Genomic DNA, 23,320 nt, shown 5'->3' with positions numbered 1-23,320 from the left:
TTACTGCCGTTTGGCCTGAGTCTTGGTGTTTCTTTTTACCATGGATAATGAAGCTTTCAGTTTGCAGCCTCTGCCTCCTGCCACCTCTGTACATGCGTCACACCATGAAGGAATTCTCCACACAGGTGTACACACATCTGGAAGTGCCATTCTGATGGTGTATGTCTCCAAAATAATAAGGTGGTCTGCATGTAGAGACTACAACATAATGAACATAATCATACATTTTGATAAATGTCATATTATTCCGTTTTTATGTCATGTCAGACAAAATGTTTTCATAATGTAACATAGACTTGATATGCAGACCAGGAAGTGATGGCAGTACTTCACATGTACTGGGAGACACTGGAAGTGTTATATAGTGTGGTGATGAGGCTGTTGGAACACAGGTGAATGAGAGGAGTATCCATGGAGACCAACAGTATTCAGGGGATGAAGCTCACTAGTGGCCAGAATGGTGCATGCGGCCGCTTCCCACACAGCATCCCTGAAGCAAGCAGAGCCAGTACAGTTTGTTTGCTGTGCACAAGGAACGCAGGACTGCAGGTGGAGAAGGTAGACATTAACATTACCTTCTTTCCTTATCATTTATTAAAAACTGCTTTAATTACCTAAGCTTACCAAAGTCTTTAAAAATGTATCACTCTATATTTGCCAACTGCTGACTAATAGGTGTTTGAGGGAATGCATGAGATGGGCATGGGCGAGGATCTGTACTATGATTAGATCAAAGGAGTTGGGACGAGATCTCCACAGTGGCATGGGTCCTCCACAGGATCATCATAGCTATAGCATAACTACTGACATTTAGTTAATTAACGGTGTTCAGTGTGAGGTTGAAGCGTGTACAGACTAAACTCCTAAGAGTTCAAGAGGTATAAGTGTATATTCTAAACTTTGCAGCAGTACACGGGCATTAAAGAATGTTAAAGGGAACCCCGGCTGGTAACACTTGTAAGCCTTAATATGATGTAATTAATCTAAATTATTAAGACATGTTGTAAAAAATAAAAAAAAATCACAAAAGCAGCAAATTTATTTACAAATCAACACTTTTATTCGAAATATTTGACATATGGGCGCAGCCATGTTTTCTGACGCGCAATGCCTGCTGGGTAGATGACGTCAAATGGTTGCAGCGCGCTAAACTTGACTGCGGTTGGAAGGAGTTAATTAGTGATGGGATTTTCGGCTCTATTTTGAGATGCGGCTCTAATGGTTCTTCTTACTGTGGAGAGCCGGCTCTTGTCGGCTCCCAAACGGCTCCCCATATATATTTTTTACATTATTAATTAATAGCTTAAACCTAATTTTATAACATTTTGTTTCATTATTGACATTGTTAAGCACTTGTGATGAGTAAAAATGCTGCATAACAAGGCTTTATAAATAAAACTTTTATTATAACCAATTATTAAATTATCACAAAATAGCACCAAAATAGAACGCAATACAGCTTGGCCAATTGCCTGCTGTTTCCACAAAAAAAGTCGAGCTAACTTTTTTTCAGTGTTTTACCACCACATTATTAACTGAAAGCTGCGTGTGATTGGTCAGATGTGTGGAGCACACGCTTGACATGCGGGCCGTGGAGACATTCTTTGCAGTGTTGTCCGAAACGATATGTGGTAGTATAAAGAAACACCCTTTAAAAACAGGGGAAGGAACATTTACCTGACAAAAATTAATGTTGCATTGTGTTCCAGGTTTGAAAAGTGCCAAAGTAGGCTAAAGTACTTGAAAATGTAACTGTATTTTGTTTCACAACAAATAGCTGTCTGACTGAATCGATGTGATAAACAAGCAAATTATTTCGAATAATTTCGAGTATATGTATAAATATTTAAGTTTAAGGTGCTGGGAAATATTGAAAATGGCCTTTTTCAATATTGAAAAGTGACGTACAAGTGCTTGAATTCCACCTTGTAAAGGTGTATGAACCCGGCATACATAACTTTGTTCATTGCGCTGAAGAGGTGCACGACCTCACTTCGCACGGGGGTCCTCACGCACGGCGCACGGACCCTCGCGCTGGTATCAACTTAGCTTAAGCACCGACTGAGGAAATAAACTCTCCGCTCTCTACCACTGGCAGAAGCAGAGCAATACGTGCAAGGAGAGGGAGAGACAGCGAGGCACCGGAGGACAAATAAAAACGATGTTGGAAAAAAACTGTGGCACTTGCAGAGCACAAGCGCAATACTGAAGGAAAAAGCGGCTTCCAAATAGGATCCTAAAATGGCTCCCATTGTGGAGCCGGTTCCAATCGTTCACTTCAAAGCGCCGGCTCTTAGAGCCGGATCGTTCGCGACCGACACATCACTAGAGTTAATGTTAGTTAGCTGAGCTACCTTAAAAAAAACCATGCCACACTGTGTTGCCGTTGGATGTTATTTCCAGTCGAAAGGCAGTGGAAGACTGATATTAGTCTTCACAGTTTTCCCAAAGATAAAAAGAGGAGAAAAATTTGGGTAGCCAGGTGTAGCTAGCTGTGCTCAAGCGCGACGGCCAGTCACTGCAACCATTTGACGTCACTACCTGCTGTGCCCGTCAGCAGTTATAAAAATGGAGACCTACGTGCAGAGGGATTTTACAGAAAATCTAATAAATCTGCTACTTTTTGTGAATTTTTACAACGTGTCTTAATAATTTAGAGTAATTACACGATATTAAGGCTTACATATGTTATCAGCCGGCGTTCCCTTTAAGACCTGGAAATACCTAGAACAAGCAAGCATCATATAAATAAAAGTTAAGATGATTCATGTGTGCGTTGCTCATGGGATAATGAGACATACAGCAATTTTTCCAGCTCTATTCACTCCTACAGAACAATGTTTACAGAGTCCCTTGGCCACACTGATTGGGAAGTTTGGTCTCTCAAATGGATCCCTTGACTAAGTTGTGGTATTGTTTTTATTTAATTTATTTTTTACTAAATAAAAAACTAACCCTGACATACTAAATAAATGAACCATACTATAAAACATAAATGTAAATTAATTATCTACCCTGTTCTTGAGGTCATTGATGATCTGGGTTGTTATTAATATGCAGCATCTTGTCACTCACCCGGTTAACGTTTTCTAGGGTTCCTGTCCAAAAGGCCCCTGTATTTTTTTCCAGCAGGAAAGGTTTGGCTGGGTAGCTGATATCATGACCCTCAAAGGAGAAAGACACGTACAAACAGCTGATCCTGCCTTTCAGGCTCAAATGCAGTGGTCCGATACCACATCACATGTAACGGATGTTGACGTGCAGCTTGTAACTGAAAGTGGACTGAGAGTGATGGTTGTGGGCTCAGCAGCAACCTGTCTTTCCTCCTCATTCTGCTTCTTAACAGCACCCACAGAAACCTCCATCTGGACCATCACCAGATGCAAACATCTTGGTCCGTTCTCTCTTCCAGGCTTTAAGCGAACTGCCTCGGAAAATCTGGGTAAAGAACTGCCGTTTCTTGCTCCTGGTCTTCTTTTTCTTCTCCAGTAGACACACAGTCCCATTGAAGATGTCAAACTCCCCACCACAGATTGGTGTGGACAGCGCACTACCCTTATTCCCAGGTTGGGAAATACATTTTGTCAACTGTCTCTGAATTATTGGATCTCAACTGACAGGATGTGGAATTGTCACCTAAGGAAAAAAAATATTGATTAGTGTAGTGTTATCTAAATTTGATAAGAACAAGCTCTTTAGGCCTGAACCAACATTCAACAATCATTCCTTTGGTTTTCATTACATTACATGTGCATTTAGGGACTAATTAGGCTGCGAGCGTGAATACAACTAACAACTTCAGCAAAGGACTGCTGAAGTTGCTCGCCGTAAGTAGGCTGCAAACACCTGCAGCCTATTGTGCCTGATTGCCCCCAGGTCTAGCTCGCGGGCTCCTCCTTGTGGCGACCGGAGGAACGGTCCTGGGTCCAACCCTGACAGTATGGACAAGGGAAGCGTGGATTAAAATCTATTATAGCTTCCTTATTAATATTTTACATGGTAAGCATATCTCGATAGGCTGATATCATACATCAAATAATGCTTTCCTTATCAAATCATGCTTTCAGTACATGTGTTTATGTACATGTGTTTCAGTACATGTGTTTCAGCTTTCAGCCGTGTGTTTATGTTGTCTACGTCTAGACGTACGTTTTTTTTTTTACATCGCTACTAACTCTGTGTGCACTGTATGGACAAGGGAAACATGGATATGCAGTTTATTAGAACTTCTTTATTAGAACTTGTATATAAACCAAGCACAACACTAACTTTTTACAACAGTAACATTTTTTGCACACATATGTAAGACTAGTGTCTTTGTTGTATTCGGCACATTCAACATGTGCCCACCTACTGCAGAAATCACACTGCACCTACCCCCCAAAAAAAGCCATTAGGTACATATTAGTACTAATACTACTCCAGTTGTCTAATAATACAAAGTATGCTTATGTTATACATTACCATTTCAATCATGCTCTTGTCTGCATCAGATTCCAGCAAGGAGCACACCACACAGTAATCATCTGCATTCCCTAGAAAAAATGATTTTAGTATGGTTTTAAACTGTAGCACTCATTCTCTAGAAATAATCATGTAGTAAAGAGTCTCTGCAGTAGCTTTATGGTACAGGACACAGATTGATAGTTTCGTTACCTTTGAGTCAGATGATGGAATATGGATTTATATGGGTTTTCACTAAAGAAAACTTTATGGCACTGCTTTCATGCAGTGTTTGATACCACTGAACTTTACACTGCAGCAGTGCACAGGCTACTTCAAGTCGTGCCTTGGTAACATCTTGTGGGGATGTCTGGACAGCGCTGATGTTTCTCCTCTGGAAATAATCTTCTGCAAACTGCAAAGTGGCATTTTACATGGTAAGAGTAATATCAGTTACTTATAAATGCCCATCACATTATTTTCAAAAGGTTTACCCTCAACACTAAAATCCCACAGCTGCTGGAATCCTGCTGCTTGTTGTGCAGCATTGTTTGTACTGTCCATTTAGGCTCCTGGTCTCCATGGCCTGTCATCCTTAAGAAGTTCCTAATTATTGTTTTAAAAAAATGATAGAAGAACACAGTTTAACATCACACCAGTTCTTTTCAGAAAAAAGCTCCAAAATTAGCACTGTAAAATAGCAATGTTAAAATGTTATTACCGCCAGTTACGTAGCAGCTTGCGCTCGAGTGCACTTTCATTTGCCAGGGGATCGATCAACACAAGGACCTTGTCAGACATGTTGACAATCTAAAATAAATTAGTTCATTCATGTTATTCTCTCGTCATATTATAACATTCTGCTGCATCATAGCACAATTAGAATATCTCTGTACGATTCATGCAAATAATGACTGATGTACACTACCAGTCAAATGTTTGAACACAAAAAAAAAGACATTTTAATCTAAAGGATTATGCCTTAATTTGTTTATAAGACAATTTGGGAAGGTTGTTGTATATATTAATTAATTCTCAACATACTTCATTTTAAATGCACCCTTTATTTCAGAACTTTAGTTCTCTACAAGGTCTCTGCATGTGAGAATGTGTTCAGGACTGATGTTAAAGCATCATAGGTGCTGCTTCATGAACAGGACAGTTACTTCAAAGAATCTAATATTTGTTTATTAGAGCATAAATAGAGCACAGCATTCGTTCATTGCTTTAGCATCTTTCCAGTTTTTTTATGTCAAAAATAATAAAAATAAACAAAGTAGGTGTGACCAAACATTTGACTTGTAGTGTAAACAAACCTGCTCTGAAAAATAAGGAAAGGTAAACAAACCACTAAAACCCAGTGAGCCCCAGTGTTTACAGGGCACATCCAGATTTCCTCCAGTGGAAACGTCATCTAAAGAATGTGTTGAATACAAAGTTGTCATTATTGTTACTGATAATCATTACTGCTAGACTGTAAAAGTGATGAAAGTACCTTTTTGAGCCTCTGGAATTGTCCAGAAAACAACGATGTTGCAATAACGCCACAGAGCTGGTGAACAGCTTTCTGTTAAGAACAACTGAAATTTTAATTATGTTGCAAGAAATACCTAACACAGCTACATAAATATAATTGCCACTTACCTGCTGTTTTTCAATGAGTGTGTGCAAGTACGCATCAATAACCTGCATTGTAAAATAAACAACCATTAAAGATTGTTATACTTCCTCTTGTAATACATTTTGACAGTGATTTGGTCTCTTACATCATCAGCCAGCCACTCGGTCCCATGCAGTGTACGGAAAGACGAATCAAACAGTTTATATGGTCCAACAACTGCCTCCACCCGACCACAGTCTTCTGCAGCCCACAACATTCGAACTGAAAGCACAGCATGAATGTCAAAGCATAGATATTTGTTTTTTCTAATCCCTGTACTATTACAGTTACATGGCCAAAAGCATGTGAATACATGAACACCATTCTCATTTGCCCTAGTTTAACGCCAGGGCCTTTCAAACCCAGGGCCATCTATACACAATTCCCTATGCCATTGCATGATGTAGAATTAAGATTTCCCTCCCATACAATGACCATGCCTGGCCAGATCAGTTCATTAGAAGAGGTATGCACATACTTTTGGCAACATAGTGCATCTGACAAACGTCCAACAGGTCTAAATGGCCAACGGGCCAACATGTATAGTTTGAACAGGCCAAATCCCTTTCATGCAAACTATAAACAAGGGTAGGCTGAACAAATGACCAACAGGTCAAACTTGAACACAGAACTCATTAACAACCTCTTTCTTGTATGCTTTCCTGTATGGCTGATGAACCTGGGGGATGCTTCAACAGTCAACAGTGGTAATTGTCACATACACTGTTGACTGGTATACAGAAAGCTGTGAAAGGCAAACTCATCATACTCTAATGATTGTGTAATTGAAAAAATGTCTGTATAAAGACTCATTGAATAATAAGGAATGGATCAAATAAACACTAAACAAGAAACAATATATTCAAGACCTATGTAGGCCTCAATTTACCTCTGTTGTTGCATCACAGACTTGAGTGTGTTTTTTAGGGGCAAAGTGGATAACTGATGGTCTCTGTGGCAGGTAAATGTCTTCAGTTAGTCTTTCCAAATCTCCTCCCATGGTCAAAGAGTTGGGGCCATCAGAACATGTGCTGGTCTCATTCTCTTTGAGGATCTTGTGAGATTCTTGAGTGGTGACTTGCCTGTCATCATTTTGGCTTCTTCTGTATGGCTTGATGTGGTTGACACCCAGGTCTACTGACGCACCCATGCGTCAAAGATGGCCACCGTGCGAGTATATACATTAATGTTATTAATATCTCAGCGATACAACATCGCAGGCACACGGTTAGAACGTGTTTGAAAACTGGAAACTGTTTTCAAAAAAATGTTAATTCATGCTTGAGCAGACTGGCCACAAGATGGCAATACATGACCGAGTTGAAGCACGCCCGTATATGGCTAATCCTTTTATGGCTTGCACAAGGGGGGGGGGGTTATTGCTCCTGCCTGTGACTGCTGTGACTGGCGGATTCAAGTGTCAGTCATTACATGACCGCTGACATCACTCACATCGCCCTTTACGGATGTAGGAGGGTTTTAGGACGGCATTAGATCCGTTTCACCTCGGACAAACACGGAAATACACTTTGACGGCCGCTAGCTAGCGAGCTAGCGTCTACTCACCTACATGGCGATGGTGAAGGTATGTTGATGATCGATGACTAATAGAATGTTATTTTGCAATATTGATCACTATAATAGCGGGCGATCACAGATAGGGTCGCGAATTTCGCGATGGTCCCGTGTAGTTAGTTCGCTAGCTAGCAGCTAGCTAGCATCTGGCTAGCTAGCGTCTACTGATGAACCTGTGTTGATTTCCTGAGGGGTTTATGAAAAATATAAACGATCGATGACTAAATGCAATATCGATCACTATAATAGCGGGCGATCACAGATAGGGTCGCGAATTTCGCGATGGTGTACTGTAGTCCTGTTTGTAGTTCTATGTAGCATCTAGCTAGCTAGCGTCTACTGATGACCCCCATATTGTAGGCCTGAGGAGAGACTCGTGACCGATGACCTACGACCTCAGGAAACATATCGCCCTTTGCGGAAGTTTTGGCCGCTTTTTGACGCCTGAGGTAAACAAACCGGTTTTGCTCAGTAGTTTACTACTACTACTACTAGCCCTTACTACTACTACATAGCGGTTATGAACCTATGTTGATTTCCTGAAGGGTTTTATGAAAAGTATAACAGATCGAAGGCTAAATGAATGTTATTTTGCAATATTGCTCACTATAATAGCGGACGATCGCAGATCGGCTCGCGATGTGTTACTAGCTGTCTAGCTAGCCTCCTGGCTAGCTGGCTGTCTAGCTAGAAACTGCTTCTGTGCAAAATTCGTAATTTATTCTTTATAAAATTATTTTTACTTATTTTTTTATTATTTCGTATTTGTCTTTTGCCTATATGCTTGCTTTGTAGATGTGAAAGTATAGTATATAATAATCTAGATGAGTGGATATGGTTTTGGCTATGCTGATTTAGCCTGTAGTTCAGGAGTTTGATGGGAGTTTCGTAGTTTGGTGTACACATTTTTGTACTTGTATACTACTATATATATTACATGTTTCACTATTTTTGTGAAGCAAACCCTTGAGCAAACATATTTCAAGCAACAATATTATTGATCTTTTAGTAAATGTGTAATTTCATATAAAATATGAAAATTTTTGAAAATATGCCTCATATTTCCAGGTTTAGGACCATATTATTTATTTATGCAATACTCTAAGTCAATGTAACCTCATTAGGAAGAGAGCTGAGATTGTTCTGAACATTTTGATATGAGACATGTGGGTAAAATGCTATAATTAAGTATGTTTAGAGACACATTTATGTAACCATGCTTAAACAGCAAAAATGCCCATAGTGTATATCTGTGTCTCTCTCTGTTCAATAAAAACAAGTTGCTGTGCGCAATTGGCTGCCGCTTCTCACCGGTGTGTGATTGGTTGTCTGAGAGGTAGCTGTCTTAACAATTGTAAAGCGCCTTGGGTATCGTGAAAAGGCACTATATAAATTGAAACATTCATTCATTTATAAAAAAAATTAGACATACTTCATTCACAAATTCTCTTCCCTGATCAGAGAGTATTCTATTTGGACAACCATGTCTATATAAAATTGAGCAAATATTTCGTCCCACTTCAGCTGCTGATTTTGTCTTTATTGGGAAAGCTTCAACCCATTTGGAAAAGTAATCTGTGGCTGTCAGGATATACTGGAAGCCATCGGCAGTTTTTGGAAGCGGTCCTGTCCAATCAATGCCAATGAGCTCCCAGACAGCAGATACCTATAAATGTAAAACATACATGTTTTATTTTACATTTCAACATTTTTCTTAAAAGCTGTTGTATATTATAGAGATACCACTGGACATTTACTTTTATACACTCCAATGGCTGGGCACCAGTCAAAGGTTTTCCAGTTCGCTGGCACTGATCACATTCCAAGACCTTTAAGAAAGTCACTGTTAATATTTATGCAGATTTATCAACAGCTCAAAACACACAAGAACGCACTTCAACACATACCCAGTTGTCAAGATCAATGGTCATGCCAAGCCAGTAAAATCTGGAGCACACTGCAGCTCGAGTTTTCAGGATGCCTGAATGTCCTCCAATCGGAGAGGCGTGAAATTCCTGAAAGCTTTCTTGCCTCTTCTTTGGATTTTATGGCTTTTCTACTTTTAAAGAAAAGCTGTCCTTCTGCATTGAATATTCATTAACATTCATTAAAGTCGTATAATAATTAAAGAGCTACCTTACCAAGACACTGGCTACATTTAAACAAATAAATGCTCACCCTTTTCAGTAAATTTGGAAGCATACCTCCTCAAATGTAATTTTTGGGAGTTATTATACCCAGATGGGTATGATCCCTGAGAGAGGAAGTTGAATACCTCATCCCACCTGTTCTCCATAGCTATATATGGATAGGGAGAGAGAAGAGATGGGATAACTTTTATAATTTTATTTGGATGTAAAATGGTACATTTCATAGTACATCTCTATTATATATAGAGTACTGAGTATAATGTGCTATATATCTTATCTTTTGTTTGTTTTTAAGGCATGGATTACAGTGAAGTAGAGAGCATGGAAAGAAATCTCTTAAATTTTGCGCTGACCATTCTGAACATTCTAGAAAAGTGGAATAACATTGAGCTGTTGGTATCCTGGAGCTGAGCTTGAAACTCTATGGCAGTGTTTCTCAGTCCTGTTCCTAACTGCTCCACACAGTTTTAAATATTCCACGATTCAACACACAAAGTATTGAATGTACATGATCTAGCTCCAACTGCTTATCAAACAAACGGTTTATTAAGTCACTAGTGAAGTGGATTATGTGTGTTGAGCTATGTGAATTACCACAAGTAGGATTAAGAGACACTGCTCTAGGAATGAATATATTGGCAAAACAGAGTCCCCAGAGTCAGTCCTGTCAACACTATACTTTGCAGTTTTTTTGTGTTCCTCCAATATGACAGTTTTTTACTTAGTTAATGAGCTGAATCTGGTATTATAAATGAGGAAAAGCACTAAAATATGCATGACATGGGGTCTCAGTGACTGGGTTGGAGTCTCTGTTTGTCGTTAAGTTCAGATGTTCACTGTTTTTGACTAACAAAAGTTAAGGGGTTTGTTGACAGGTTAGACCACATATGTCAAAGTCAAGGCCCGCGGGCCAGATCCGGCCCGTGAATTGATTATCTATGGCCCCCTGGATGATATTTAATTACTATTAGAACCGGCCCGCAAGACACAGCCACCCGATGGTGTTTTGCACGCACAAACACTACATTCCCCACAATGCAACGGTAGCCCGCAAAGTCACTGTAGCGCACACAAGCGGCGAGGGTCCGCGCAGCGAAAATGACGTAATCGCAGTGGCTTCACCTGTGCGCTCTGTCGATTCGTGAGGTCGTGCACCTCTCGAATTTTGCAACTTTGCGCGCACCAGCACATTAAACTTAATTAAGTTAAATATTTATACATATATTCGAAATGATTCGTTGTTTATTCACATTATTTAATGGTTGTTTATTTTCAAAACGCCCAATCTTAACGTCTTCACGTTCTCTCATGTTTCGTCCTGGAATTACAAGAGGCTCGTATTTGTTAACGCAATACAAGAGAACTGGGGTGAGTTTCCCAAAACGTTCTTAGCACTAAGTACTTCGTAACCTCGTTCTTATGTACGAGGTTAAGAAGTACTTAGTGCTAAGAACGTTTTGGGAAACTCACTCCTGTTCAGTCAGACAGATATTTGTTGTGAAACGAAGTAGTTACAATTTCAAGCATTTTCAAGTACTTAGCCTAAATTCCAGCACTTTTCAAACCTTTATTACTTTATTCAGTGGCGCAAAAAGGGGGCATGCAGCGTATGCGACGCATAGGGGCGCTGCACTAGAGGGGGCGCCAAATCGATGAGATATAATACTTAATTTGTGTCCATCTTACGTTCGCCACCCCCCCCCCCCCTCCCCCCCGTCAACAACTTTCGTTCGTTCCGATAGTATGTTTGCATACACCTCAGAAAGTAAGTAATTGCACCCCTGACTTTATTCATTTAATGTACAGGACATGTTTTCTTTGAAGGAAGTTTGTTTTTATCTGTTTGCTTGCTGAAAAATGTTTTCACTTGAAATTACTGACAGATCCATAAGAAAATATTGCTTTATTCATTTAAGCATTAAATAATATACACTGTGTTAGGTCTTGGTTCAATAGGCTATGTGCAATCATTTCAATATGTTTTAATAAACATTGAACCAGTCCGGCCCTCTGCTTGTAGCAAATTTGGTTTTTTGGCCCTCTGTGTATTTGACTTTGACATCCCTGGGTTAGACAGATATACATGTCTCAGGATTATGTATAACTTGAGCATTATTTTAATGTCAGTGATAGCCTATCCATGTTCTGTATGCAAAATCTATTGTCATAAAATAAGCAAACGGGTCCAGGTTCCATTCTTGGGGTTCTTATGCCATGCACATTTTTTTTCTCCATTTTAAAACACTTTTTTTACTCGGCCCCACCCACATTGATCTTAATTTGCTAAATAGGTCAATCAGGTTTTAGAAAAGGTAAAACACAACGTGTGATATAGGATCCCCAGGACTGGTATACGGAACCCCTGAATTAAACAAAGTCATTACTAATTTTGCTTACCCTCTTACAGATTGGACTTTCTGATTCAACTCCTGTTGTGCTGAGACACGCATGCTGTTCACATGTCGCAGACACTGCCCTATGCAAACGTATAGTGGCTTTGCTTTTTCAAACTGCACATTTTTCTCAGCTCAGTGTGCCAGTTGTTCCCCCTGTGCACAGCTGTACTGAAACTGAACAGTGCTGGCACAAACCTTGGACAATCGTAAGTTTATAATAATCACACTAGATGAATGATCTAATTTAATGCACTTCTTCTTTCGGCTATTCTCTTTCAGGGGTCACCACAGCGGATCAAACTCCTCCATCTGGCCCTGTCCTGAGTGTCCTCCACTGACACCCCAGCCACTCTGATATCCTCTACCACTGCATCCATAAACCTCCTCTTAGGTCAAGAACTCCACTGCTGTCTCTCCCAAACATTTCCATGCCTCCACTGGAATATCATCAGGTCCAACTGCCTTACCACACTTCATTCTCTGAATTGCAGCCCTTACTTCCTCCTTGCTCACCTGAGGCACTTCCTGATTCACAACCTCTACCTCTTCTAACCTTCTTTCCCTTTCATTCTCTTGATTCATCAGCTCCTCAAAATACTCCTTTCACCTTCCCAAGACACTCTCCTCACCAGACAACACATTTCCATCTTTATCCTTTATCATCCTAACCTGCTGCACATCCTGCCCATCACAGTTTCTCTGTCTGGCCAATCTGTACAGATCCTTTTCCCCTTCCTTAGTGTCCAACTTCTCATACAGCTTGCTATATGCCTTCTCTTTAGCTTCTGCCACTGCTCTCTTTGCCTTGCGACACATCTCCTTGTACCTCTGTCTACTTTCTTCATCTCGCTGAAAATCCCAATTCTTTTTAGCCAACCGCTTTCCTCTCAAACTTTCCTGAACTTCCTCATTCCACCACCACGACTCCTTGTCTATCTTCCTCTGTCCTGAGGTCAAGTACCTTCCTAGCCACATCCCTCACTGCATTTGAAGTTTCATCCCAGGTATCCAGAACACCACCACCATTACCCAGTACCTGCCTCACCTCATCCCTGAATTTTACACCACAGTCCTCATCCTTTAACTTCCACCACCTGATCTTAGGTTCCGCTCTCACTCTCTTCCTCTTCTTCACCTCCAACATCCTCCTACATATCACCATCCTATGCTGTTTAGCTACGCTCTCCCCGGGTAACACCTTGCAATCACTAACCTCTTTCAGGTTTCGTCTCCTACAGAGGATATAGTCGACCTGTGTGCATCTTCCACCACTCTTATGTTACCCTGTGCTCTTCCTTTATCTTAAAGTAAGTGTTAACTACAGCCATCCTTTTAGCAAAATCTACCACCATTTGTCCTTCCATATTCCTTACATTAACACCATATCTACCCAACACCTCCTCATCATCACTGTTCCCTCCACCAACATGTCCATTTGAATCTGCTCCAATAACCACTCTCTTCATTAGGAACCTGCAAAACAACTTCATCTAACTCTCTCCAGAATTCTTCTTTCTCCTCCACATCACAACCTACCTGAGGAGCATAAGTACTGATGACATTCATCATCACCCCATCAATCTCCAACTTTACACAGATCACCCTGTCACTTACTCGCTTTACCTCCACTACAGTCTTACTAAATTCATCCTTCAGGATTACCCCTACTCCATTTCTCTTCCTGTCTACACCATGATAGAAGAGTTTGAAGCCACCACCAATGCTCCTGGCCTTGCTCCCCTTCCACTTGGTCTCCTGTACACACAGTATATCTATCTTCCTTCTGTCCATCGCATCAGCTAGCTCTCTCCCTTTACCTGTCATAGAGCCCACATTCAACGTACCAACTCTAACCTCCACTTTCCTGCTCTGCCTCCTCTCCTTCAGCTTCAGAACCCTCTTCCCCCCTCTCCTCCTCGTCCCAACAGTAGTCCAATTTCCGCTAATGCCCTGCCTCGACCGACCCGGTATGGAATTTCTGTTTTTGATCCGCATCATTTGATTTGGCGCAGTTTTTACACCGGATGCCCTTCCTGACGCAACCCTCCCTATTTATCCAGGCTTAGGACCGGCACTAAAATACACTGGTGTGTGCACCCTAGTGGCTAGGTTATCTAATTTAATGCACTGCCTGAATTAAATTACAGCAACTTTTGTCCATATTATTAGGGTGTAAAGCCAGGAGCAATCAACAACATGGTGATCACAAAACCTGTGCCGAATGGAACATCTCAAGGTGGAGTTAGGTATGGTGCTTAATTACTTCTAATTAGACATGCAATTGTGCAGTTTAGCTGCTCTACCACAAATGTATAGTTACAATTAACTTTAATTTAAATATTCTAATTTAATATTAAACTAAATGCTTATAGTTTGGGATATTGTCTGTACTTGAATTTGTAGGAGTGGACTCTACAGGGGCATGGTGACCACTGTAGGCATGGCATCCCACAAGCCAGCTGTGCAGTGTGCATTTGGTATGGTGCAGGAAGGCATTGGTCTGTCATATCAGCAGCCTGTTTTACCATCACGACACATCACTCTCCACCCTGATGTGCCATCAACCCCACTTCTTCCTCTAAAAGACCACCACCTTGATGCACCCACCTGTGCTTTTGTGTGCACTGAACAGGAACTCTTTCACCTGAAGTCTTTGGAGGTGTCACTTGATATGGCTCACAGAATTGAGATGTCAACTCTGGCTCAAGCCTAGAGTAACAGCGTCACGTTTTCGTGAGGTGTGCCATGTCAGAGGGCATAGCTCTGCAGAGTCCCTTGCTGAACGCATCATCAGAGGTACCAGACGGACGGCTGAAATGAAGAGAGGTCTAGAGATGGAGTCCGGAGCAGCATCTGAGTATTGCAGGATACTCAATGTAAATCACACACCATGTGGCCTCATCATCCACCCAGATGCTCCCTGGCTTGGTGCAGCCCCTGATGGTGTCGTATTTGACCCCACTGAATACCCCCAGTTTGGCTTGGTCGAGATTAAATGCCCTAATGTGAAGAATTACATTGACTGTAAGTATCTGTATATGGAGTACGGATGTTCAAAACTAAAAAAAGACATGCGTATTACTGGCAGATTCAAATGTCAGTTACTAATCAGCGGGCTTCACTGGTGTGATTGTGGTGTGGGCTAAGGAGGATTTTTTTTTGTGGAGCGTGTTTATATGAATGCAGATGTACAGAGACAAATTCGTGAGAAGACAGATTTATTTTACTTCTACACATATATGACAAAATATCTGTCATTGAAATGTTAACATGTTCTATACAGAATCTTTTTTAAATCAAATGTTCCCTTATTTAACAGTATTTGAGCTTTTCTTAAACAGCACAATGTGTTTTTGATGTAAAGAACCTGGAAATATGAAAAAAGTTTATGAAAAAAATATTTACAGTTACAAATGTAAATGTTACAAATTATTCATATGTAATTAATTATTGTTTGATTAATAAAAAGAGCTTTATTTTAACCCATGACTTAACTAGTGCTTTGTTTTGATAGTTTGACAACAGGCATGCCACTGTAAATAACTGGTTATTGTTTACTGTGTGGGGGAAAAGGAAATTATGCCATCAAACAACTTTTGTTTGATTCTCCTTATTACACGTTCTACGCGTACACCAAGTCGGGCTATGGATTCCGTTTCAGATACCTGGTATGCAGGCATCTGACTTTGCTTTGACAAAAATGGTGGGCAGTGGACTTTGCACTTAACACAATCAGTAATTAGGAAGCCCTTGCCAATCATCACTGCCATTTCTTCTGTGAGCAACTTGGCCAATCCTGATTGTTTGAATAACTCTTTGTCACTGACTGACCCAGCGTAAAGTGAGGAGACAAATGTCACTGCACCGTGTGGGGCGATGCCAACTAGGCCCTTCATGGTGCAGTGAGACTTGTATGCGGAGTACATCTCACTTTGTAGGAGTGGTGATGATGGTGTCTGACACCTGAGCTCAGTGCAGTCCAAGATAACCCGAGTTACAGGGATGGCTGGAGCCTCGTCGGAGGAAGGTGGCCTCAGACGCGCTGGGAAGCCTGTCCGGAAGCGTCTGCCTTGATGTTGGTCATAGGCTTGGTGGGCGTGCGTGGGACGCTCCGGGAGCTAGCTCATCGCGGGAGGGAGGGGTTCCGAGGCCACCGTGGGAGTGCTGGACTGGCCAACGCTCAGGCACAGAACGTCCTGTTCCTGCTTCTTCTTCCTGGCGTTGTACCTGTAACAGAAATGCAACACAGCCTATGAGTAATCAGCCTGTATAGCTCACAGTGTCAATGAGATCAATTTCAAACCAAAAAGACTTAAAGGTGGGTAAACTCACCACTGGGTCAGTGTCCTCTGATTCAGCTCAAAGAGCTGTATTCTGGTCCGGGCCACGAGGCCAGGGCTGCCCAGGACTACGCCCCTGTTGACGCCGTAGTCCCTCATGATGGCAGCCCACCTGTTCACCCTGACGCCGGCGATGGTCTGCCCACCAGGGTGAAGGCGACAAAGCGCCGGGGCAAATGGCCTCGACGAGGCGGCTCACCCTGGGCCACTGAGCAGGCCCGCTGCCTTGTCCGAGGAAGCAGCTGCAGACAGACACATACCGAAATCAGTGACACGGATACAAGCCAAACTAGAAAAGCCCGAAGGATACTGGATTACTGAATGTTCGCCTACCGCTTCAGACTCTCTGTCCCAGCGACAACAGACGTCTAGGAAAGACTGCTTTTGGACAGTCGATTTCTGTGACGTGGCGGGCAGACAGCACTGCCTTTGTCGCTCTCTGGCAGTTTGTCCCAGAGTGCAAGGATGCCGTCTACCCTCTGCTGTGTCACAAAAGCCATACATAGGAGATTACATACGTTAAACATACAGATGTTTCCTTACTAAGAGTGGAAGCGAGGTCTTCGCTTCCTGGTCTTGTCAAACTGACCTACAGAAGCTTATTTTAAACATCCTGTATCCTGCAGGCACTTAGAATATGGGAAAGAGCAGACAATCATTTTCTCCGACACTCTTGATAATAAGCAATTTGATTAATACTGTGACGGGCAGGGTGAGCGAAATAAAATGGAAGCGATCACGCCAAGTCTCAGGGAAAATGGAAGGTTTAATAGAAAAGTGCGCAAACCAAAAACCCGTGACTTTGATCCGAATTAAGGATATAATAACCAGCGGTCAACTGGTACAAAAGACGAGACATATATAGGCAAACAAACGACCCTCAGGTGAGACGGATCACGGGCTCCGCCCACCCGAGGGACACACACAACGCAACGATACAGGACAGCTGCCGCTGTAGACGGGGGCGACCAGCAGTGGGCCCGCCGTACTGTGACAAATACTACAATGTGAGCAAAATATAACGTGATTAACATAAGAAATTTGGTTAATACTTTAAGGCTAGTCAAATTCTATAAGGATTATAAAAAGCTGTTTGATTAGAATATATGAGCTTTCATTCTTGAGCATTGTGGTTAAAATATACCTTAGCATTCTTTTACAAATAAAATTCTCCAACAATACTACTAGTCATCTTGGAGAGTTATGTTAATAAAGTTGATAAATAATTTTACAGGGGGGAAAAACCCAGAAATTTGTGTTTTCACAGAAGAATAAAATAATAAAAAATCGTATGAGTTTTTAAATGACAAACATTTTTAACAACCAATTTACATTAGCTAAACAGCACTGTGCGCATGCTCACTACGCGGTCAACGTTTGTTGCTTAGTAAGCGATGCTAACTTCCGTCTTGTATCTTCAAATGTTTGATATATGATCTTTTCTTTCAAAACGGCGAAATTTGATTCTTTATTAAACTAATGGTATAAATTAAAAAGTAATCTTATTGTGGTATTTATTATTTCATTTTATTATCAATATATTTTTTTTCAAAGATAAATTTTTTTTTTTTTTTTTTTTTTAAGTAAGAAGAGGTTTTCCCGTAGGTCAGTGGATTGCATGTTGCGCTACGAACCGATTGCCCACTCAGTGGGGGGTTCGTAATCTGACCTTGACGCTGCCGTGTACACGCCGGACCGCCAGGTAAAGTATAAGCGTAATAAGTTACTCCAGTGCCAACGTCGGCAGTTGAAAAAAGCCGTGGTCCAGACCTACTGCAAAACCATCCTTTTATTTTATACTAATTGCTTTCCTTTCAACTTCATGCTTACGCGCTTACACACTCACATCCCTTGAACACAGGACACTAAATCTTTCACAAATTTACATTTATGCAAAATCCACACAGAGCAGCCCAGACCGAGAATCGAACCCAGACCGCCTTGTTGTGAGGCGAAAGTGCTAACCACTACACCACCGTGCTGCCTCCTTCAACTCACCTACTTTTTAAAGCGATGCACTCTGCCGTTACGCGCCTCCGTTACTTCTCGTTCATCGAGTCTGTGCGAGTTCGCCACGTTTACTCTGCTCGTCCGTCACAAACGTTTGCAGTTTGTCAACTTGGCTTTTTCCCCACCATACTGCACAAAGCGGGGTGATACTATCCCGCTCCCATATTCGCACTTGGACTCAATGACAACATTTTAAACCAAACCAAACTCAATAAAGCATTTTCCTTACAACTCTGGGGGGGAGAAAAGCATGAATGAAACCAAAGACATTGCTTATGTAGCGCACGCAGTTTGTTTCAGTATAGGAAAAATACACATTAGATGGCCTGTATTTGCGATCGGTTCAGAACCTGGATCTAAAGCAAAAAATGTATGCCTCGTCATACATACACAAATACGAAGGTAAGGAAATTTTATCTCATATTTTAGGTTGGCCCATGAAATAATCTAGTTAGTTAATGCTAGCAAGGATAACTACATTAGTGTTAGCTGTGCTAGTTTGTCCTGTTGACAAGTGGATTCGTATGTTGAAGCTGCAACTTGGCTGTTGTTCAATGATCTTAACTTCTAGGCATGCATTGCATTAAAATAACGCTTGATATCTTCACCCTGTTATAATGGTCAGAATTGCTAACACAGCTCAACAGCATGAAAATATTGCTAATGTGTCTACAGTCTACTATCTAGGGTTAGATATGTAGCTGTCTAATGTGCTATCTGTGCAGTTGTTTTAAATGTTATTTTTTATTCAGTGTCGAATAGGGACCGGTGTTCTGTCGAGTTGTGCTGCTTATTAATATTTTACATGGTGAGCATATCTCGATAGGCTGATATCATACATCAAATAATGCTTTCCTTATCAAATCATGCTTTCAGTACAGACCCATATTTTTTTTTCTGTGCGCACTGTATGGACAAGGGAAGTGTGGATTAAAATCTATTATAGCTTCCTTATTAATATTTTACATGGTGAGCATATCTCGATAGGCTGATATCATACATCAAATAATGCTTTCCTTATCAAATCATGCTTTCAGTACAGACCCATATATTTTTTACATCAATACTAACTCTGTGCGCACTGTATGGACAAGGGAAGCGTGGATTAAAATCTATTATAGCTTCCTTATTAATATTTTACATGGTGAGCATATCTCGATAGGCTGATATCTTACATCAAATAATGCTTTCCTTATCAAATCATGCTTTCAGTACAGACCCATATTTTTGTTACATCACTACTAACTCTGTGCGCACTGTATGGACAAGGGAAGCGTGGATTAAAATCTATTATAGCTTCCTTATTAATATTTTACATAGTGAGCACATCTCGATAGGCTGATATCATACATCAAATAATGTTTTCCTTATCAAATCATGCTTTCAGTACAGACCCATATTTTTGTTACATCACTACTAACTCTGTGCGCACTGTATGGACAAGGGAAGCGTGGATTAAAATCTATTATAGCTTCCTTATTAATATTTTACATGGTGAGCATATCTCGATAGGCTGATATCATACATCAAATAATGCTTTCCTTATCAAATCATGCTTTCAGTACAGACCCATATTTTTTTTACATCACTACTAACTCTGTGCGCACTGTATGGACAAGGGAAGTATGGATTAAAATCAATTATAGCTTCCTTATTTATATTTTACATGGTGAGCATATCTCGATAGGCTGATATCATACATCAAATAATGCTTTCCTTATCAAATCATGCTTTCAGTACAGACCCATATTTTTTTTACATCACTACTAACTCTGTGCGCACTGTATGGACAAGGGAAGCGTGGATTAAAATCTATTATAGCTTCCTTATTAATATTTTACATGGTGAGCATATCTCGATAGGCTGATATCATACATCAAATAATGCTTTCCTTATCAAATCATGCTTTCAGTACAGACCCATATTTTTTTTACATCACTACTAACTCTGTGCGCACTGTATGGACAAGGGAAGTATGGATTAAAATCTATTATAGCTTCCTTATTACAGGGTTCCCACGGGTCCTTGAAATCCTTGAAAGTTTGTGAATCTGAAAAAATAAGTTCAAGGCCCTGGAAAGTTTTTGAAAACAGGCATAAAAGACAGCCGTCCTTGACGGTCCTTGAATATTTTAGAGGGTTTGAAATTTCACATGGATGAAGACCGCGGTCACAGAATAATAGGGCACAGTTGGTAAGGAAGTCAATATTTACAAAAGATTGCTATGAAAAAGATTGCCATGATGTTTTAAATTTCTCATCCTTTGTTGAAAAAATATGATCTGATATGAGTTGTTATAAAGATTTAAAGAAAGTCTGCAAAGTGATTCCTTTAACATTTTATATTCAGAGTTGACTGTTTCGATGCCCATGTTAAAAGTGAATGACTGTTGAGTTCAATTGTAATAACAAGATTATCACTGATGGTATGAGACAAAAGATATAATAGATATTCTTTCAAGAAACATCCTAATACAAATTATAAAACCACAAAGGCTTGTCAAATGGCTCATGTCTTCTAAAGTAAAAGAGACTCATTTCAAAATAATAAATAAGATATATCCTGTAGCCATGTTTCTTGAAAGAAGAGTTAAACTTGATGTGGATTAATGGACCTTTTTTAAGTCAGAAGATGAATCCCAGGAGCATTTGTTTTTCCATCTCAATCTTTACAAAGTTTTTGCATGGACACTAGAAACTGGATTAATCTCAAACTTCTTTCTTTTGATACCATTATACTTCAGTTCGAATTTCTCTGATTCCATAAATTCACTACCATAAGTGGAGTGGTTAAAAGGCTGTTCTCTTTATGAATGAATATTATTCTTTATTAAGTAGATTTAAAAACTATGCTAGAATCATCTCACGCCAGATTTCTCTAGAAATCTATAGTTCTAATCTCATTATATGGCTTTGCTCCTCTGTTTTATGTATGTACTGTATGTGTATATGCATATGTGTATTATTGTTATTATTATTATTATTTGTCTACTGTCAACGTGTCATTATTTTGCCAGCACAAGTTCATTTAAAATTACATTGATTCTACAGGGCCTATGCTGACTTTTACTTGGCAAAGTTTGGTCATTCTCCTGTAGAGAAATTTGTTTGTTTGTTCAGCACCGAAAGCAAGTGTTTCCTGTAGGTAGTTGTTGATCCTTCAACAACTATAGCCATTTTATGTGAATGTCGTCATCTCAGATGTGCATTGCTAAATTGCCAGTCATGCACAGAAAATTTCAGGATGCATGGCTTGAAATGACATTCAGTCTTTTGAATTTGCGTTGTATTAACATCGTTTTTTGATAACATATTCAGGGGTAAGAGTAGGTAAATGCTGGCAGGTGCAGTCCTTGAATTTGAGGAAGTTGGTCCTGGAAAGTCATTGAAAGGTCCTTGAATTTTATGTTAACCAAGGTGTGGGAACCCTGTTATTAATATTTTACATGGTGAGCATATCTCGATAGGCTGATATCTTACATCAAATAATGCTTTCCTTATCAAATCATGCTTTCAGTACAGACCCATATTTTTTTTTACATCACTACTAACTCTGTGCTCACTGTATGGACAAGGGAAGTGTGGATTAAAATCTATTATAGCTTCCTTATTAATATTTTACATGGTGAGCACATCTCGATAGGCTGATATCATACATCAAATAATGTTTTCCTTATCAAATCATGCTTTCAGTACAGACCCATGGTGATCACAAAACCTGTGCCGAATGGAACATCTCAAGGTGGAGTTAGGTATGGTGCTTAATTACTTCTAATTAGACATGCAATTGTGCAGTTTAGCTGCTCTACCACAAATGTATAGTTACAATTAACTTTAATTTAAATATTCTAATTTAATATTAAACTAAATGCTTATAGTTTGGGATATTGTCTGTACTTGAATTTGTAGGAGTGGACTCTACAGGGGCATGGTGACCACTGTAGGCATGGCATCCCACAAGCCAGCTGTGCAGTGTGCATTTGGTATGGTGCAGGAAGGCATTGGTCTGTCATATCAGCAGCCTGTTTTACCATCACGACACATCACTCTCCACCCTGATGTGCCATCAACCCCACTTCTTCCTCTAAAAGACCACCACCTTGATGCACCCACCTGTGCTTTTGTGTGCACTGAACAGGAACTCTTTCACCTGAAGTCTTTGGAGGTGTCACTTGATATGGCTCACAGAATTGAGATGTCAACTCTGGCTCAAGCCTAGAGTAACAGCGTCACGTTTTCGTGAGGTGTGCCATGTCAGAGGGCATAGCTCTGCAGAGTCCCTTGCTGAACGCATCATCAGAGGTACCAGACGGACGGCTGAAATGAAGAGAGGTCTAGAGATGGAGTCCGGAGCAGCATCTGAGTATTGCAGGATACTCAATGTAAATCACACACCATGTGGCCTCATCATCCACCCAGATGCTCCCTGGCTTGGTGCAGCCCCTGATGGTGTCGTATTTGACCCCACTGAATACCCCCAGTTTGGCTTGGTCGAGATTAAATGCCCTAATGTGAAGAATTACATTGACTGTAAGTATCTGTATATGGAGTACGGATGTTCAAAACTAAAAAAAGACATGCGTATTACTGGCAGATTCAAATGTCAGTTACTAATCAGCGGGCTTCACTGGTGTGATTGTGGTGTGGGCTAAGGAGGATTTTTTTTTGTGGAGCGTGTTTATATGAATGCAGATGTACAGAGACAAATTCGTGAGAAGACAGATTTATTTTACTTCTACACATATAT

General features: G+C 40.5%; 2 long non-coding RNA genes across 2 annotated transcripts; both read right to left on the bottom strand.

Annotated features, from left to right (window-relative positions):
• Window positions 1–402: 402 nt before the first annotated feature.
• Window positions 403–8,307, bottom strand: LOC143502754 (uncharacterized). Its single transcript, XR_013127153.1, has 5 exons — window positions 6,993–8,307; window positions 5,939–6,325; window positions 3,847–3,932; window positions 3,076–3,636; window positions 403–543 (listed from the first exon to the last, which is right to left on the bottom strand). It is a non-coding gene; the product is annotated as an uncharacterized LOC143502754 (long non-coding RNA).
• Window positions 8,308–15,465: 7,158 nt separating this feature from the next.
• LOC143502755 (uncharacterized) lies at window positions 15,466–16,959 on the bottom strand. Its single transcript, XR_013127154.1, has 3 exons — window positions 16,898–16,959; window positions 16,557–16,806; window positions 15,466–16,451 (listed from the first exon to the last, which is right to left on the bottom strand). It is a non-coding gene; the product is annotated as an uncharacterized LOC143502755 (long non-coding RNA).
• Between the last annotated feature and the right edge of the window lie 6,361 nt (window positions 16,960–23,320).

Source organism: Brachyhypopomus gauderio, unplaced genomic scaffold, assembly GCF_052324685.1.
Source record: "Brachyhypopomus gauderio isolate BG-103 unplaced genomic scaffold, BGAUD_0.2 sc204, whole genome shotgun sequence".
Taxonomy (NCBI): domain Eukaryota; kingdom Metazoa; phylum Chordata; class Actinopteri; order Gymnotiformes; family Hypopomidae; genus Brachyhypopomus; species Brachyhypopomus gauderio.
Note: the sequence above shows the minus strand (reverse complement) of the source record. Positions and strands in the feature narration are given on the sequence as shown.